Here is an 18,545-nt window from a genome sequence, read left to right on the forward strand (position 1 = left end):
CTATGAACTTTCCCCTTAGCACTGCTTTTACAGTGTCCCACAGGCTTTGGGTTGTTATGTTTTCATTTTCATTCATTTCTATGCATATTTTGATTTCTTTTTTTATTTCTTCTGTGATTTGTTGGTTAAATAGTACCGTGTTGTTCAGCCTCCATATGTTGGAATTTTTAATAGTTTTTCTCCTGTAATTGAGATCTAATCTTACTGCATTGTGGTCAGAAAAGATGCTTGGAATGATTTCAATTTTTTTGAACTTACCAAGGCTAGATTTATGGCCTAGGATGTGATCTATTCTGGAGAAGGTTCCATGTGCGCTTGAGAAAAAGGTGAAATTCATTGTTTTGGGAACTATAGATATCAATTAGGTCTAACTGGTCTATTGTATCATTTAAAGTTTGTGTTTCCTTGTTAATTTTCCATTTAGTTGATTTATCCATAGGTGTGAGTGGGGTATTAAAGTCTCCCAATATTATTGTGTTATTAATTTCCCCTTTCATACTTGTTAGCATTTGTCTTACATATTGTGGTGCTCCTATTTTGGGTGTATATACATTTATAATTGTTATATCTTCTTCTTGGATTGATCCTTTGATCATTATGTAGTGTCCTTCTTTGTCTTTTTTTCACAGCCTTTGTTGTAAAGTCTATTTTATCTGATATGAGTATTGCTACTCTTGCTTTCTTGTGGTCTCTATTTGTATGGAATATTTTTTTCCAACCCTTCACTTTCAGTCTGTATGTGTCCCCTGTTTTGAGGTGGGTCTTTTGTAGATAACATATATAGGGGTCTTGTTTTTGTATCCATTCAGCCAGTCTTTGTCTTTTGGTTGGGGCATTCAACCCATTTATGTTTAAGGTAATTATTGATAAGTATGATCCCGTTGCCATTTACTTTATTGTTTTGGGTTCAAGTTTATATACCCTTTTTGTGTTTCCTGTCTAGAGAAGATCCTTTAGGATTTGTTGGAGAGCTGGTTTGGTGGTGCTGAATTCTCTCAGCTTTTGCTTGTCTGTAAAGCTTTTAATTTCTCCTTCATATTTGAATGAGATCCTTGCTGGGTACAGTAATCTGGGCTATAGGTTATTTCCTTTCATCACTATAAGTATGTCCTGCCATTCCCTCCTGGCCTGAAGAATTTCTATTGAAAGATCAGCTGTTATCCTTATGGGAATCCCCTTGTGTGTTATTTGTTGTTTTTCCCTTGCTGCTTTTAATATTTGTTCTTTGTGTTTGATCTTTGTTAATTTGACTAATATGTGTCTTGGGGTGTTTCGCCTTGGGTTTATCCTGTTTGGGACTCTCTGGGTGTCTTGGACTTGGGTTATTATCTCCTTCCCCATTTTAGGGAAGTTTTCAACTATTATCTCCTCAAATATTTTCTCATGGTCTTTCTTTTTGTCTTCTTCTTCTGGGACTCCTATGATTCGAATGTTAGGGCATTTAACATTGTCCTGGAGGTCTCTGAGATTGTCCTCATTTCTTTTAATTCGTTTTTCTTTTTTCCTCTCTGATTCATATATTTCTACTATTTTATCTTCTACTTCACTAATCCTATCTTCTGCCTCTGTTATTCTACTATTTGTTCCCTCCAGAGTGTTTTTTATCTCATTTATTGCATTATTCATTATATATTGACTCTTTTTTATTTCTTCTAGGTCTTTGTTAAACCTTTCCTGCACCTTCTCAATCCTTGTCTCCAGGCTATTGTCTGTGATTCCATTTTGATTTCAAGATTTTGGATCATTTTCACTATCATTATTGGGAATTCTTTATCAGGTAGATTCCCTATCTCTTCCTCTTTTGTTTGGTTTGGTGGGCATTTATCCTTTTTCTTTACCAGCTAGGTATTCCTCTGTCTCTTCATCTTGTTTATATTGCTGTGTTTGGGGTGGGCTTTCTGTATTCTGGCAGTTTGTGGAGTTCTCTTTATTGTAGAGTTTCCTCACTGTGGGTGGGATTGTATGGGTGGCTTGGTTAGGGAAGCTTGTGTTGGTGTTCTGGTGGGTGGAGCTGTATTTCTTCTCTCTGGAGTGCAATGAAGTGTCCAGTAATGAGTTATGAGATGTCAATGGGTTTGGAGTGACTTTGGGCAGCCTGTATATTGAAGCTCATGGCTGTGTTCCTGTGTTGCTGGAGAATTTGTATGGTATGTCTTGCTCTGGAACTTGTTGGCCTTGGGTGGTGCTTGGTTTCAGTGTAGGTATGGAGGCGTTTGATGAGCTCCTCTTGATTAATGTTCCCTGAAGTCAGGATTTCTCTGGTGTTCTCAGGATTTGGACTTAAGCCTCCTGCTTCTGGTTTGCAGTCTTATTTTTACAGTAGCCTCAAGACTTCTCCATCTATACAGCACCATTGATAAAACATCTAGGTTAAAGATAAAAAGTTTCTCCACAGTGAGGGACACCCAGAGAGGTTCACAGAGTTACATGGAGAAGAGAAGAGGGAGGAGGGGGTTAGAGGTGACCCGAATGAGATGAAGTGGAATCAAAAGAGGAGAAAGCAAGCTAGCCAGTAATCACTTCTTTATGTGTGCTCCACAGTCTAGACCGCTCAGAGATGTTCACAGAGTTATACAGAGAAGAGAAGAGGGAGGAAGGAGACAGAGGTGGCCAGGAGGATAAAGGAGGGAATCAAAAGGAGAGAGACAGATCCAGCCAGTAATCAGTTCCCTAAGTGTTCTCCAACGTCTGGAACACACAAAGAGATTCACAGAGTTGGGTAGAGAAGAGAAGGGGGAGGGAGGAGATAGAGGGGACCTGGTGGAGAAAAAGGAGAGTCCAAAGGGGGAGAGAGCAGTCAAACCAGTAATCTCGCTCCCAGGTAAAAATGGGTACTGAAGATTGGGTTCTTAAAGGTACAAAATTGATAACAAACACCAAAAAGCAAAGATTAAAAATCTAGAATAGAGGTTGGATTTTCAAAAATACAATATTAAAGAAAAGAAGAAAAAAAGTCACAAAAATTATTATACACACACACACACACACACACACACACACATATATATATATAAAGTGTGCTTTAAAAAATAGGGTCTCTCTTTTTTTTTGCAAAGTAAGAGTAGGTTATAAAAATGAAAATTAAAGGAGTAATAGAGGACTTAAATTTTTTTTTAATTTTAAAAAATGATAGTAAAAATAGTAAAAATATATATAGGACTTTCTCTGGCGTTGTTGTGGGCAGTGTGGGGTCAGTTCATTTTCGGATAGTTCCTTGGTCCAGCTTATATTTCTCAAGATCTATAGGCCCCTTCCTATGTAGTTGGTACTAACTACAGGGTTTTAATCTATTGCACCTGTCACTTCCAAGGCGGTTCCCTCTGTTTTAGCTTCTTCTGTTTGCTGGTCTCTTCAGTGTCTGATTTCCGCCCTGACACAAGGCGGTGGTGGTGGACACTTTTTTAGGCTCACTTGTTCTGTCGCGCTGTGGGGAGGGAGGGACGCTGCAAACAAATAACACTGGTGTGTACTCACAGTGTCTCAGCCACACTGGCCCTGCCCCAGCTCATGGCGCCTGTGGCCTCCCTGCCCACACTGCTCAGGCTCTAGGTTGCTCTGCCGGGAACCATCCAAGGCCGGTTGCATGCACCTCCCAGGTCTAAGCTGCTCAGGTTCAGGCACTCTGGCAGTCCTCAGAGGCGCAGACTTGGTTGGGCCTGCGTTTTGTGTCCTTCCCAGGTCCGAGCAGCTCAGGTGATGAGGTGTTTGGCGAGCATATTTGCTGCCACTTATCGGCTCTCCTGTCCCTGCCGCTCGGTTTTCTTGGTGTACAACTGGCACACCTTCTCAGGCGGATGTTGACCATCCAGAATCCCAAGAAGTCTTAATTAGCAACAAAGCCTGCTTGCAGTTTGGTAGATAATGCCTTTCTGGGGCTGCGATTGCCCTCTTCCGGCTCTGGCTGCCTGTCACCAGACGGGGATGGTCTGCAGCCGGCTAGCTCTGTTCAGTCCTTTGTTCTGTGAGAGGGCCTGACAGTGTCTTAGGTTAGGGCTTTTCACGTGGTAGCTATCCCACAGTCTGGTTTGCTAGCCCAAGTTAGTTCCCTCAGATTGCTCTTGGGGCATTCAGGCCGGTCCTTACTCTAAGCAATGCAGCCCATGCCTCCCTGCCCAGCCCCCGCTTGGTAGTGGCGGATGCAGACATCTGTACTGCTTCTCCACTGGGGGAGTTACCCTTGGGCACGTAATCTGTGGGTTTTAATTATTTATTTTTCCTCCCAGTTATGCTGCCCTCTGTGGTTCCAAGGCTCGCCACAGACTCGGCAGTGAGAGTGTTTTCTGGTGTTTGGAAACTTCTCTGTTTTTAAGACTCCCTTCCCGGGACGGAGTTCTGTCCCTACCTCTTTTGTCTCTTTTTTTGTCTTTTATATTTTTTCCTACCTCCTTTAGAAGACAATGGGCTGCTTTTCTGGGTCCCTGATGTCCTCTGCTGGCATTCAGAAGTTGTTTTGTGGAATTTATTCAGCGTTTAAATGTTCTTTTGATAAATTTGTGGGGGAGAAAATGGTCTCCCTGTCCTATTCCTCCGCCATCTTAGCCTCTTTTGATATTTGACATGTACTTACACTAAAACAATATTAATTCTGTATTTTTCTTGGCCACCCTACCATTGTTATATCCAACAGTCACATTCCTTAGTAGCATACATAAACACAGTCAGATTCACAAAAAAATAAAATTTTACAGTGATAATTATCTTTTTTCAGAAAAAGAATTTCATAGGTAATGAATTGCACCCATCAATACAAAACTAGGACTCCTGTCCTCATAATTTTGAGTAAGTAATAAAAAGCCATACCAGATTTTTTTTTTAAACAAATATAAACTGTATACTATGGTCAGAGAATTAAGTATCCTGACAACATTCAGTAAAATTTGTGCAAGACTTTGAAATGGCAACAAAAGGTAACTGAGTGTTCTGTCTCGTGCGTCCTCCCTAGATTATCTCCTCTGAGTTTCTCTGAACTACTTACAACTCTGTAAATGGTAGACACTGAGGACAATGCAAATGACTCTTGTCCAAAAATGGGCAAATGAATTCTGTCCAGGGGAGGGACAATTGATTTCTCTCCCCACCCTTGTGGAGAAACTGAGTTTGTATCGTTGTCAATTCATGTCAGCATTCCTTATCTATCACTTTGAATTCTCCTTTGAACCAGTTATAATATCTTACTGGTTTCTTCATTAATTATTGAATAACACATTGAAAGAAGAACTTGGATGCATATTCATTTTATATTTATATGAGAATCATGATTTTTACATTTAAAAAATATATATTCTTTAGCAATACATTTTAAAAGATAAATGAGTTCACTGATATTTGGTCATTTAGGACAAGGATACATTCTCAATAATTTCAGGATGATTTTTGTTTTAGCAAAAATCAAAGTTCCAAAGCAAGTGACTAACACACCATTTTTGTCTTGTTTTACCTCTTTCTGTTATTTCCTCTTCAAAAATGTTCGCCTCCTCAAGAATATACAATGGGGCAAAAATAGACTCTTCAATAAGTGGTGCTGGGAAAATTGGACAGCTATGTGCAAAAGAATGAAATTAGAACACTTCCTAATGCCATACACAAAGATAAACTCAAAATGGATTAGAGACCTAAATGTAAGACCAGAAACTAAAATTCTTAAAGGAAAACATAGGCAGAACACTTGATGACATAAATTAAAGCAAGATCTTCTAGGACCCACCTCCCAGTGTAATGGAAAGAAAAACAAAAATAAACAAGTGAGACAAAATTAAACTTAAAGTTTTTGCACAGCAAAGGAAACTACAAACAAGATGAAAAGACAACCCTCAGAATGGGAGAAAATAATAGCAAAGGAAAAAACTGACCAAGAATTAATTTTCAAAATATACAAGCAGCTCATACAACTCAATATCAGAAAAACAAACAATCCAATCAAAAAATGGGAAAAAGACCTAAACAGATATTTCTCCAAAGAAGATATATGATGGCTAACAAACACATGAAAAGATGCTAATATCACTCATTAGAGAAATGCAAATCAAAACTACAATAAGATACCAATTCACACCAGTCAGAATGGCCATCATCAAAGTCTACAAATAATAAATGCTAGAGAGGATGTGGAAAAAAGGGAACCCTCTTGCATTGCTGATTGGAATGTAAATTGATACAGCCACTATGGAAGCCAGTATGGAGATTCCTTTAAATGCTAGGAATAAAACCACCATATGACCCAGCAATCCCATTCCTAGGCATATGCCCTAAGGAAAACAAAATTGAAAAAGACACATGCACCCCAGTGTTCACTGCAGCACTATTTACAATAGCTAGAACATGGAAGCAACCTAGATGTCCATCAACAGATGAATGGATAAAGAAGCTGTGGCTGATTCTTGTTGATGTATGACAGAAAAACCACAAAATTCTGTAAAGCAATTATCTTTCAATTAGAAAAATAAATTTAAAATTCTGGGGGGGAAAAGTTAAAGAAAAAAAAAAAGTCACCCTTATCGTCAAGTTATTTCTATACCACTTACTACCACTAGCCCAAACCCCTTTGTCTTGGCAATTGTTCACAAATTTATTGTTTCTTTGTCCAAAAGTTATGAGTTTCCTGCTCTGGTCACTTATTCTGACCCTTGGTTTTCTTGTGAAGTCTCCTTTGTACATGTAAAAATTCAATAAAATTTACATGTTTTTCTCCTCTTTGTCTTTGTCAGATTAATTTCCAGACCCAGCCAGGGACCCTAAGAAGGTGAAAAAAGCTTACTGCATCAAAGGGACAGGATTCATAGGAGATTTTTTTTTTTTTTTTTTGCCATTTTATTAACTGAATGATAATTGCTTTACAGAATTTTGTGGTTTTCTGTCAAACATCAACAAGAATCAGCCATAGATACATCAATGCCCCCTCCCTCAAGAACCTCCCTCCCATCTCCCTCCCCAAACCACCCCTCTAGATTGTCACAGACCCCATGTTTGAGTTCCCTGAGTCATACAGCAAATTCCCATTGGCTATCTGTTTTACATACGGTAATGTAAATTTCCATATTACTCTCTCCATACATCTCACCTTTCCCTTCTCCCCCTCCCCCATGTCCATAGGTCCGTTCTCTATGTCTGTTTCTCCATTGCTGCCCTGCAAATAAATTCATCAGTATCATCTTTCTGGAGTCCATATATATGCATCAGTGTATGATATTTATATTTCCCTTTCTGAGTTACTTCACTCTGTATAATAGGCTCTAGGTTCGTCCACCTCATTAGCACTGACTCAAACGTATTTATTTCTATGGCTGAGTAGTATATAGTATTTGGATCACAATAAACTGGAAAATTCTGAAAGAGATGGGAATACCAGACCACCTGACCTGCCTCTTGAGAAACCTATATGCAGGTCAGGAAGCAACAGTTAGAACTGGACATGGAACAACAGACTGGTTCCAAATAGGAAAAGGAGTACATCAAGGCTGTATATTGTCACCCTGCTTATTTAACTTATACGCAGAGTACATCATGAGAAACGCTGGGCTGGAAGAAGCACAAGCTGGAATCAAGATTGCCGGGAGAAATATCAATCACCTCAGATATGCAGATGACACCACCCTTATGGCAGAAAGTGAAGAGGAACTAAAAAGCCTCTTGATGAAAGTGAAAGAGGAGAGTGAAAAAGTTGGCTTAAAGCTCAACATTCAGAAAACTAAGATCATGGCATCTGGTCCCATCACTTCATGGGAAATAGATGGGGAAACAGTGGAAACAGTGACAGACACTATTTTCTTGGGCTCCAAAATCACTGCAGATGGTGATTGCAGCCATGAAATTAAAAACGCTTACTCCTTGGAAGGAAAGTTATGACCAACTTAGATAGCATATTGAGAAGCAGAGACATTACTTTGCCAACAAAGGTCCATCTAGTCCAGGCTATGGTTTTTCCAGTGGTCATGTATGGATGTGAAAGTTGGACTGTGAAGAAAGCAGAGCGCTGTAGAATTGCTGCTTTTGAACTGTGGTGTTGGAGAAGACTCTTGAGAGTCCCTTGGATTGCAAGGAGATCCAAGCAGTCCATTCTGAAGGAGATTAGCCCTGGGGTTTCTTTGGAAGGAATGATGCTAAAGCTGAAACCCCAGCACTTTGGCCACCTCATGCGAAGAGTTGACTCATTGGAAAAAACTCTGATGCTGGGAGGGATTGGGGGCAGGAGGAGAAGGGGACGACAGAAGATGAGATGGCTGGATGGCATCACTGACTCAATGGACATGAGTTTGAGTGAACTCTGGGAGTTGGTGATGGACAGGAAGGCCTGGCGTGCTGCTATTCATGGGGTCGCAAAGAGTTGGACACGACTGAGCAACTGAATTGAACTGAACTGAGTATATAGTATATATGTACCACAGCATCTTTATCCATTCATCTGTTGATGGACATCTAGGTTGCTTCCAGTTCTAGCTATTGTAAATAGAGCTGCAATGAACATTGGGGTACACGTGTCTTTTTCAATTTTGTTTTCCTCAGGGTGTATGCCTAGGAATGGGATTGCTGAGTCATATGGTGGTTTTATTCCTAGCTTTTTAAGGAATCTCCATACCATCTTCCATAGTGGCTGTATCCAGTTTGCATAAAGGTTGACTTTAATAAGGTTGCTGCTGCTGCTAAGTCGCTTCAGTCGTGTCTGACTCTGTGAGATCCCATAGATGGCAGTCCACCAGGCTCCCCCATTCCTGGGATTCTCCAGGCAAGAACACTGGAGTGGGTTGCCATTTCCTTCTCCAATGCATTAAAGTGAAAAGTGAAAGTGAAGTTGCTCAGTCGTGTCTGGCTCTTCGCGACCCCATGGACTGCAGGCTATCAGGCTCCTCCGCCCATGGGATTTTCCACGTTAGGTTGTACAAATTTCTTGGCTCCAAATTCCCATCGTAATAATAAGACTGTCTTTGCTCCTCCTAGGGTACCTCTCACATGGGAGTTTTATGACCTATTTCAGGGAAGTAGGGGAAACGGGTAGGTCAGAATGAAATTCAGGAATCTACCTTTCTTAAAATTTTTATTCAGCTAAAGCCATTTAATATGCCAAGTTGCCATAGTTTGGGGTAGTATGTCCTGAACCTCATCAATGCCTTAATTATGTGTAGGGACTGTATAGACTGTATGGACTGTAATTATGTGTAGGGACTATATAGTAATATAAGAAGTAGCACGTACGGGAATCAGCAAACTGGATGGTGGGCGATTCTGGAGTGGATCCAGCAGGAGAGAGGAGCTGGAAGGAGGGAACAACTACAGAGACATGGGGTGTATGGCTCTCTCTTGATTATGTAGTCACTAAGTCATGGGTGACTGATTTGTGGCCCCATGGACTGTAGCCCACCAGGATCCTCTGTCCATGGGGTTTCCCAGGCAAGAATACTGCAGTGAGTTGCCATTTTATTCTCCGGGGGATCTTCCCAACCCAGGGATCAAACCTGAGTCTTCTGCATTGGCAGGTGGATTCTTTACCACCAAGTCATCTGGGAAGCCCCTCTTTCTGAGTACCAAGCACAGTTTTATCAGGCTCCTCAGAGATGGCCATTTACAGATGCAGAGCAATACCTTAAAAAAAAAAAATTTTTTTTTTTTTGTGTTACACTGCAGGCAGCCTATGGGATCTTAGTTCCCCCACCAGAAATCAAACCCAGGATCTTAGCTCCCCACTAAGGGTCAAACTCAAGCCCCTTGCATTGGAAGTGTAGAGTCTTAATCATTGGACCACCAGGGATGTCCTCCACAGTAGTACTTTCTCTCCCTCTTTCCAGGGCCCAGCCCTCCAGCCCCTCATCAGCAGCCAGCTAAGAGCAGTCCCAGGGTAAAAGGCAGAGGTATGTGAAGTCCTGAACACCAGTTATGAGGACAGAGTGTTGAGGGGTGAGGGCATCGTGGTGTGAGTATAGAGCTATGATCTGACAACAGTAGCAGGATTCTAGCATTAAACTTGTGAATTTGGTGAGGACAGGGCCATTTCCCCATTTCTGGGCTATTCTCATAGCTCCCAGAGCCCTGAAAGGCCCCGCTATTGTACCCACAAGTGTAGGCAAATAGGGTAGGGGGTCTGGAAGGAAAAGAGCTAGACATAATTTTCCTAACATAAGAGAAGCCATGTTAGGCCTAAGTCATTTTGGGATCTAAGCCTGGGCACAGTGCTTGCTTTTGCAGGAGAATGGATCTCCATAGTTAATAAGGAAAGAAAGTTAAGGAAACAAAAGGATTGTAAGAATAAACAATTGCTATTAGGCCAAGAAAATAATTTAACAGTGTGTGTGTGCTTGGTCATGTCCAGCTCTTTGTGACCCCTTGGACTGTAACTGCCAGGCTTCTCTCTCCATGGGATTTTCCAGGCAAGAATTCTGGAGTGGGTTGCCATTTCTTTCTCCAGGAATTTAACCATACTGAAGACAATATATCAGTTGCAAAGAGTCCTAGTTCTGTTTTGAAGGTAGAGATTAGCCTGAAACACATTCTTGAGCTGTTTTGCAGGATCTAAACCTTCTTGAACATGCAGCCACTAGACTAACTGGAACCTAAGGAATGATGATGCCGACTTTGCTGACCCTGGTGACTTTAACTAGAGCCTGGATTCTATCAACCTTTGCCTTAATGCTCTGCTGAATTCTCCTCTGTTTAAGCCCCTTCATCAGTATGAATAAACCAACCAAACCCTTTCATGAGTATACAGGTACCCTTAGCTTAAAACTTCCCCAGTTTTGCTGCTTGGGGAGACATTGCTTTGGAAAGATCCTAGTGTACTCCCTAGTTACTGGGAGTAATAAATCCTCATTTCTCCCACTCTTTGGCTTGACACCCACAAAAGGGGCAAAACCAAGTTTGGGGGTAACACAACCCTAATGAGAGTTGTGGGTTCCAAAAATGACTCTCACTCTAAATGATTTTTTTTAATTTTGTGTTAATTGTTGGGCACAGCATTGCCCTTCCTCCACTCATGGTTGCTATTTCTATTCCAGATCAAAATAACTGTAGCAACTTTTTCTGATTATATACTTTATTAAATACTGCAGCATATCTATTTTTATAATCTCTAGTTTTCCAAATAACTCTGCAGGACAGCTATTATTAAAAGCTGGGACTTGAATAGTATAAGCAGCTAAAGAGGGATTTAGCCAAACTGTGAGGATGGCTGGATCCTCCAGAACATAAGGAACCACAGTAGTGTGTGCTGCAAAGTCTGGGGTCTCCAGTGTCCCCTGTTCCCTGTGTACCCTCAGAATATGTCCTCTTCCAGCTAGCAGAGGCTGCTACAGGAAGAGATACTGCCTTCACCCTCACATCTAAACATCCTTCCTGAGTCTTGGTTCAGGAGAAGGCAAAGACCCAGACTTCTGCCAGGGAGAAATTAAGCCAGAGCCCTGATGAATGTGGCCATAGTTGATATGGTTTTAGCCCAAGTCAGTCACTCTTACACAGCCCACTAAAGGAGCTCCTGAGTATCATACTGTCCTGGAAATCAGGCTCAGATCTGATTAGAAGGGTGGCAGAGCGCCAAGAAGGCAGACTAGATGCACAGCTTCACCAGATCTTCTATGTCAAAGTCAGGGCCCTGATAGGAAAGAAAGGGGCCCTGAACGTGGGATTGAGGGGATGAGTCTGAGAACCTTACATCTCAGATTTCCCTGAGCCTTACTATCAGAAACAGCTGTGTCCATATTAGGGCCCTGCAAATAGGTCTCAGTTCAGTTCAGTTCAGTCGCTCAGTCGTGTCCAGCTCTTTGCAACCCCATGAATCACAGCATGCCAGGCTTCCCTGTCCATCACCAACTCCCAGAGTTCACTCAAACTCATGTCCATTGAGTTGGTGATGCCATCCAGCCATCTCATCTCTGTCGTCCCCTTCTCCTCCTGCCCCCAATCCCTCCCAGCATCAGAGTCTTTTCCAATGAGTCAACTCTTCGCATGAGGTGGCCAAAGTATTGGAGTTTCAGCTTTAGCATCAGTCCTTCCAAAGAACACCCAGGACAGATCTCCTTTAGAATGGACTGGTTGGATCTCCTTGCAATCCAAGGGACTCTCAAGAGTCTTCTCCAACACCACAGTTCAAAAGCATCAATTCTTCAGCGCTCAGCCTTCTTCACAGTCCAACTCTCACATCCATACATGACCATTGGAAAAACCATAGCCTTGACTAGATGGACCTTTGTTGGCAAAGTAATGTCTCTGCTTTTGAATATGCTATCTAGGTTGGTCATAACTTTCCTTCCAAGGAGTAAGCGTTTTTAATTTCATGGCTGCAGCCACCTCTGCAGTGATTTTGGAACCCAGAAAAATAAAGTCCGACACTGTTTCCACTGTTTCCCCATCTATTTCCCATGAAGTGATGGGACCAGATGCCATGATCTTAGTTTTCTGAATGTTGAGCTTTAAGCCAACTTTTTCACTCTCCTCTTTCACTTTCATCAAGAGGCTTTTTAGTTCCTCTTCACTTTCTGCCATAAGGGTGGTGTCATCTGCATATCTGAGGTGATTGATATTTCTCCCGGCAATCTTGATTCCAGCTTGTGCTTCTTCCAGCCCAGCGTTTCTCATGATGTACTCTGCGTATAAGTTAAATAAGCAGGGTGACAATATACAGCCTTGATGTACTCCTTTTCCAGTTTGGAACCAGTCTGTTGTTCCATGTCCCATTCTAACTGTTGCTTCCTAACCTACATACAGGTTTCTCAAGAGGCAGGTCAGGTGGTCTGGTATTCCCATCTCTTGAAGAATTTTCCACAGTTTATTGTGATCCACACAGTCAAAGGCTTTGGCATAGTCAATAAAGCAGAAATAGATGTTTTTCTGGAACTCTCCTCCTTTTTCCATGATCCAGCAGATGATGGCAACTTGATCTCTGGGTCCTCTACCTTTTCTAAAACCAGTTTGAACATCTGGATATTCACAGTTCACATATTGCTGAAGCCTGGCTTGGAGAATTTTGAGCATTACTTTACTAGCGTGTGAGATGAATGCAATTTTTCAGTAGTTTGAACATTCTTTGGCATTGCCTTTCTTTGGGATTGGAATGAAAACTGACCTTTTCCAGTCCTGTGGCCACTGCTGAGTTTTCCAAATTTGCTGGCATACCGAGTGCAGCACTACCATAGCATCATCTTCCAGGATTTGAAATAGCTCAACTGGAATTCCATCACCTGAACTAGCTTTGTTCATAGTGATGCTTTCTAAGACCCACTTGACTTCACATTCCAGGATGTCTGGCTCTAGGTGAGTGATCACACCATCGTGATTATCTGGGTCATGAAGATCTTTTTTGTACAGTTCTTCTGTGTATTCTTGCCACCTCTTCTTAATATCTTCTGCTTCTGTTAGGTCCATACCATTTTTGTTCTTTACTGAGCCCATCTTTGCATAAATTGTTCCCTTGGTATCTCTAATTTTCTTGAAGAGATCTTTAGTCTTTCCCATTCTGTTGTTTTCCTCTATTTCTTTGCATTGATCGCTGAGGAAGGCTTCCTTTTCTCTCTTTGCTATTCTTTGGAACTCTGCATTCATATGTTTATATCTTTCCTTTTCTCCTTTGCTTTTCACATCTCTTCTTTTCACAGCTATGTGTAAGGCCTCCCCAGACAGCCATTTTGCTTTTTTGTATTTCTTTTCCATGGGGATGGTCTTGATCCCTGTCTCCTTTACAATGTCACAAACCTCCATCCATAGTTTATCAGGCACTCTGGCTATCAGATCTAGTCCCTTAAATCTATTTCTCACTTCCCCTGTATAATCGTAAGGGATTTGGTTTAGGTCATACCTGAATGGTCTAGTGGTTTTCCCTACTTTCTTCAATTTAAGTCTGAATTTGGCAATAAGGAGTTCATGATCTGAGCCACAGTCATCTCCTGGTCTTGTTTTTGCTGACTGTACAGAGCTTCTCCATCTTTGGCTGCAAAGAATATAATCAATCTGATTTTGGTGTTGACCATCTGGTGACGTCCATGTGTAGAATCTTCTCTTAGGTTGTTGGAAGAGGGTGCTTGCTACGACCAGTGCGTTCTCTTGGTAAAACTCTATTAGCCTTTGCCCTGCTTCATTCCATAGTCCAAGGCCAAATTTGCCTGTTACTCCAGGTGTTTCTTGACTTCCTACTTTTGCATTCCATTCCCCTATAATGAAAAGGACATCTTTTTTGGGTGTTAGTTCTAAAAGGCCTTGTATGTCTTCATAGAACCGTTCAACTTCAGCTTCTTCAGCATTACTGGTTGGGGCATAGACTTGAATTACTGTGATATTGAATGGTTTGCCTTGGAAATGAACAGAGATCATTCTGTCGTTTTTGAGATTGCATCCAAGTACTGCATTTTGGACTCTCTTGTTGACCATGATGGCTACTCCATTTCTTAGGGATTCCTGCCTGCAGTAGTAGATATAATGGTCATCTGAGTTAAATTCACCCATTCCAGTCCATTTTAGTTTGCTGATTCCTAGAATGTTGATGTTCACTCTTGCCATCTCCTGTTTGACCATTTCCAATTTGCCTTGATTCATGGACCTAACATTCCAGGTTCCTATGCAATATTGCTCTTTACAGCATTGGACCTTGCTTCTATCACCAGTCACACCCACAGCTGTGTATTGTTTTTGTTTTGGTTCCATCCCTTCGTTCTTTCTGGAGTTATTTCTCCACTGATCTCCAGTAGCATATTGGGCACCTACCGACCTGGGGAGTTCCTCTTTCAGGATCCTATCATTTTGCCTTTTCATACTGTTCATGGGGTTCTCAAGGAAAGAATACTGAAGTGGTTTGCCATTCCCTTCTCCAGTGGACCACATTCTGTCTGACCTCTCCACCATGACCTGCCCATCTTGGGTGGCCCCACACAGCATGGCTTAGTTTCATTGAGTTAGATAAGGCTGTGGTCCATGTGATTAGGTTGACTAGTTTTCTGTGATTATGGTTTCAGTGTGTCTGCCCTCTAATGCCCTCTTGCAGCACCTACTGTCTTACTTGGGTTTCTCTTACCTTGGACGTGGGGTATGTCTTCAAGGCTGCTCCAGCAAAGCACAGCCGCTGCTCCTTACCTTGGACGAGGGCTATCTCCTCACATCCACTCCTCCTGACCTTGAACATGGAGTAGCTCCTCTCAGCCCTCCTGCGCCCGTGCAGCCACTGCTCCTTGGACGTAGGGTAGCTCCTCTCGGCCACTGCCCCTAGGTTTATCTGTACCATTTTTCTAGATTCCATGTATATGCATTAATACTTTATTCTGTATGACAGACTAGGTCCATCCACATTTCTATTAAATGACCCAATTTCATTCATTTTTATGACTAATATTCCATTTTTTATATGTACCACATCTTCTTTATCCATTCATCTATTGATGGACATTTAGGCTGCTTCTATGCAGATGTAGACAATGGACATGTGGACATGGGGTGGGGGTCGGGAAGGGGAGGGTGGAATGATTGGGAGAGTAGTACTGACATAGATACACTACCATGTGTGAAATAGATAGCTCGTGGGAACCTGCTGTATCACACAAGAAGCTCAGTTGGTGTTCTGTGGTCACCTAGGGGGCAAGATGGGGGACAAAGGAGGCAGGTACAATAGGGAGGGGATATATGTATACACAGAGCTGATTTACTTTGTTGTGCAACAGAAACTAACACAACACTGTAAAGCCATTATACTTCAATAATAATAATAATAAATGAAACAGCTCTGTCTTTCTCTTGCCTAGAAGCAGGCAATGACCCTTTGTGATCCCCATATCTCACAAGATGATGCTGGTTCTCCTCAAGGCCTTCCGCTACAACCCCTTATTATCTCCAGGCTTATAACCAGTCAGTTCTAGGCCCAGCCTTAGAAGTGAAACACGAGCCTTATTCTAGAAACAAATAAAAAATCCACCAAAGGAATTGCAGAACTTTGCTAATGCAATCAGAAAAGAACGAGGGGAAAGATATGTGAGTAGATCTTGTTATTACCATTGAGCTCTGGAGAAAGGGGATTTGTTGACATGGAGGTACTTACTGATGACTCAAGACTTAACCTCTGGCAGAGACACTGGAATCAGTTTGAAGTGTTGTGATGGTGGTTTGAAACCTGAACATAATGAAAGCTTACCGTAACTGAAGTGGAGTTTCCAGAACTTCCTTGCCATGGAATTGAGTTGGATCTCGGCATAGGAAATATTAGAATAGATTTACTATGGAAAGTCTAAGAACTCTTAACCTGTGTTTCCCAGGAGGGCCAGATGCACTTGCTTTACTTAGATAATAAGAAATGCACTGGTGAGAAGCCACTGCCATTTACCCGAAAAGTCTGGTCATTGCTGTTTTCTGCAAGTTGTATGGTTGGTATCTTGAAATGGAACTCCTAGATATCAATGGGGATGTTGGGATTCTAGAATGGTAGAGGTAGATAGCATTTGAGTATCAGAGGCAAAACTGTGTAGTTACTGCAGCAAGGCCAGAGTGCTGTGGGGGCCTTGGTCTACAGTATCTACAGCGATGTCTGAAAGATGACAATGTTCCTACATGTGAGATGGGTGAGTGTCCAAGTGAGGTGGTGCTTAATTTTGGAACATTAACTTTATCAGTTTTGTTACAATGATACATAGTAATTGTAAAAAATTACCATTTTGGGGACCATTCATCCAGATTTCTCTCTGTGATTTTGTTTATAATTTTTCATGTGTAGGATCTGGTTGTATGTGTTGTTCTTTAACTATATTTTTAGGCCATTATTTTGTAGTCATCTTTCCTTATCAATAAAGATAAACATGCTAGAGAGTTCTGAAGATATAAAGACAGCATGACATAGTTTTAAGCACATAGACGTTGAACCAGACTGCTTGAATTCAAATGCTAGTCCCATCAATTTCTAGCTTTGTGAAATTAAGTTGAATTCTATGTCTCAGTTTGCACGTCTCTAAATTGGGTAAAACAGCGCTATCTTCTTTTTAAGATTATTGCAACAATTAAATGAGTTAATATATACTTAGATCAACGCTTGACAAATGTTGCTGTTATTAGTTATTGCTTTATAGTCTCCCAATAATGGGCATTTAAATTATTGGTCTCTTTTAACTTGTGTAAGAAATATTGCAGTGAACTTTTTGCCCTTATATCTTCTTATATCTGTGTGATTATCTTCTTAAGAACATTCCTAGAAAAATTGGATTTCTAGAGCAACAGTCATGACCCTTTTCCTGAATGATACTTTTTATATTTTCTAGACTTTACCACAAGTTTCTAGCTTGAGAATTGTGTACTCCCCAGTCTATATTTGTAAATATGGATGTGTCCTTTAATCTCTTTTTAATTATTAAATAGGAATTTGAACCCAAGCAAGAGGAAATTAGAAAACATGGGCTCAGATGATCATTTGGTGCTTTGTGACTGAAATTGCTTTTAATTTTATCCTCTGCATATTTTAGCTTGAATGCAGCAGCACTGGATCTCAACCAAGGGTCTCATTTTCAGAACAAGTCAGTTAAATCAGTGACCTTGTACTGTGACCTTACATGGCCCATGTAAGGGCCATGCTCCTTTGAAAAGGGGTTTCTGCAACATGACCCCACAGTTGAATGGATAATACCTGAGTCTTAAGAAAAATATTTCATTGATCCCCCCACCTCTGCACCCAGATGTAGCGTTTAGATGCTTCCATTTCTGTCACGTTTATATCTTATCTGATCCTTATGGCAATGGTTGCTGGCCAGACACTATAACTCCCACGTGGCTGCTGCTGCGGGGGCGGGGAGCGGAGAAGGCAGACGTGGTGCTGGGCAAGGACAAGTGCGGGGAGCAGCGGCTGCTGTCATTGCCCTTGTCCCACATCTGCGTCTTCATAAAGAGCTCCCCCGTGAGGTGTCCAGAAAGCCCTGGTGCTCACGGCCAAGGTCACGCAACATTGTTCACTATCTCACCACCTATTCCTGTAGCAACCCGAGTGGAAAAGAAAAGAAAGCACTCACAGTGATTTATCAAATACCACAGAGGAATTGGAAACTTTTTAGCCTCTTGCAGATACACCATCAAGGACGATTTTAGCTAGTAGATATCTGAAAATGTTGAAGAGGGAAGAGGAGGAGAATGACAACAGCGATGAGAGCGATGACGACCATGTGGAATCCTAAACCAAAAGGTGCTTTGAAGCTCAGCCTGGTGAGGGCCCGCGAGGATTAGCTCCTGTACTCTCAAGCAGGCAGTAGTCAGTTCACTCTTCAGAAACCTGGCGGACGTTGTATTCTTTCCTGGCTGAGATGGAGCATAATGTACCTCTGCCATAAACAGCCCAAAGGAAAGAAACCCAGATAGCAGCTTCTTCCCCAGACCGTCAATGCAGCTCGAGTGGGAGGGAGGGACGGATATATGGCTGCGAACCCTTGGGCACGGCCAGCCTGCAGCGGTAAGCTCTAGCGGCAAAGACGAGTTTTCTTCACCTCCTAGTTTACAGATGAGCTTCCCTGGTGGTTCAGTGGTAAAGAATTCACGTGCCAATGCAGGAGACCTGGGTTCAATCCCTAGGTTGGGAAGACCCCCTGGAGAAGGAAATGGCAAGCCTCTCCAGTATTCCT

General features: G+C 41.8%; 1 pseudogene; it reads left to right on the forward strand.

Moving 5' to 3' along the window:
• Positions 1-16,507: 16,507 nt before the first annotated feature.
• Positions 16,508-18,247, forward strand: LOC147379433 (chromatin accessibility complex protein 1 pseudogene; annotated as a pseudogene).
• Positions 18,248-18,545: the final 298 nt, after the last annotated feature.

The sequence above is a fragment of the Bos grunniens genome, chromosome 1, assembly GCF_055505025.1.
Source record: "Bos grunniens cultivar Pamir isolate PY7600 chromosome 1, Bosgru_T2T1.0, whole genome shotgun sequence".
Lineage (NCBI taxonomy): Eukaryota > Metazoa > Chordata > Mammalia > Artiodactyla > Bovidae > Bos > Bos grunniens.